Source organism: Perognathus longimembris, unplaced genomic scaffold (assembly GCF_023159225.1).
Source record: "Perognathus longimembris pacificus isolate PPM17 unplaced genomic scaffold, ASM2315922v1 HiC_scaffold_5069, whole genome shotgun sequence".
Lineage (NCBI taxonomy): Eukaryota > Metazoa > Chordata > Mammalia > Rodentia > Heteromyidae > Perognathus > Perognathus longimembris.
The window spans coordinates 421,195-423,187 of NW_025960455.1; positions in this window are offsets into that span (position 1 = coordinate 421,195).

Genomic DNA, 1,993 nt, shown 5'->3' on the forward strand with positions numbered 1-1,993 from the left:
ATTTCACTTAGCATCAACTTATGTGTTCATAAGGGCTATTGGGCTGTTGTGATCCTCTGCTGTGACTAGCCTAAACCTGTGCTAATTATCCAGACCATAGAGTCCATGTTTTTTTGGGTCTATTTCACTTCAGTTAGTATAATTTTTTCCAATTCCTTTCATTTCCTTACTAATGCAGCAATGACATTCCTTCTGATACAGGCATAAATTCCATTGTGTATATGTACCACATATTCCTGATCCATATGCCTACTGAGGGGCATCTGGGTTCGTTCCACATTCTAGCTATGACAAATTGTGCTGCAATGAACATTGTTGTGCTGGTGGCTTTAGTGTTTTCTTGTTTGTGATCTGTTGGTTAGATGTGCAAAAGTTGGGCTGCTGGGTCATAGAGGAGCTCTATGTTTAGCTTCTGAGGAGTCTGCATACCGCTTTCCAGAGTAGCTGAACCAGTTTACATTCCCACCACCAATGAAGTAGGGTTCCCATTTGGCCACATCCTCTCCAACATTTGTTATTGTTAGTTTTCTTGATATAGATCATTCTTACAGGGGTGAGGTGAAATTTCAATGTTGTTTTGATTTTCATTTCTTTTATGGCCAGTGATGTAGAGCACTTTTTCATATGTCTCTTTGACATTCTCTTTTCCTTATCAGAGAAGTCTCTTTTTAAGTCTTTAGCCCACTTGTTGAGAGGGCTATTGGTTTTTTGCGGTTTTGTTTTGTAGGAATGTAATTTCTTTAGTTCTGCATATATTTTAGATATGAGGCCTTTGTCCATTGTATGGCCGGTAAAGATTTTTTCCCAATGTGTGGGTTTTTTTTTTATCTCACCAGCTATGTCTTTTGCCCTGCAGAAGCTCTGCAGTTTGATGCATTCCCATTTGTCCATTCTTTCTTTGATTGGTCGTATTTCTGGGTCTTTGTTAAGGAAGTTCCATCCTGTGCCAAGGAACCCAAGTGTTTCTCTTACTCATTCCTTTAGAATTTTCAGGGTATCTGTTTTAATTTTGAAGTCTTTGATCCATTTCGAATTGATTTTGGTGCAGGGTGATATATAAGGATCTACTTGTAGTTTATCGCAGGTGTTGAACCAGGTTTGACAGCACCATTTGTTAAAGAGGCTATCTTTCTTCCATACTATTATTTTAGCTCCTTTATCAAAGATTAAGTAGGCATAGTTCTGTAGGTTTATTTCTGGGTCTTCAATTCTGTTCCATTGGTCTTCAGGCCTGTTCTGGTGCCAATACCAAGCTGTTTTTATTACTACAGCTTTAAAATGCAGCTTGAAGTTGGGTATTGTAATTACTTCAGCACTGTTCTTGAGGCTTAGGATATTTTTTGATATTCTGGGTCTTTATTGTTCCATATGAATTTCTGGATTGCTCCCTCTATTTCATTAACAAATGGTGTTGGGCTATTAATGGGTATTGCTTTGAATTTTAGGCACATGGGAGGTTTTTCCACTTCCTTAGTTCTGCCTTAATTTCATTTTTCCTGTTTTTAAAGTTCTCATCATAGAGGACTTTCACTTCTTTGGTTAAGTTTCTTCCTATGTATTTTATGTTTTTTGAAGCTATTGCAAAAGGAGTTGCTTTCCTGATTTAAACCTCGGTCTTCGGTTCATTAGCATATAGAAAGACCATTGATTTTTGAGGGTTTGTTTTATTTCCTCCAAATTTGCCAAAGTTTTGGATGAGCTCTAGTAGCTTGGAAGTAGAGTCATTGGGGTTCTTTAGGTAAAGGATCATGTCACCTGCGAAGAGAGAAAGTTTAACTTCATCTTTTCCTATTTGGATCCCCTTTATATTTTCTTCTTGCATAATTGCTCTAGCTATGAATTCTAATACTATGTTGATGAGGAGGGGAGAGAGCGGACATCCCTGTCTTGCTCCTGATTTTAAAGGGAATGGCTGTAGTTTTTCACCATTTGGCGGACATCCCTGTCTTGCTCCTGATTTTAAAGGGAATGGCTGTAGTTTTTCACCATTTGG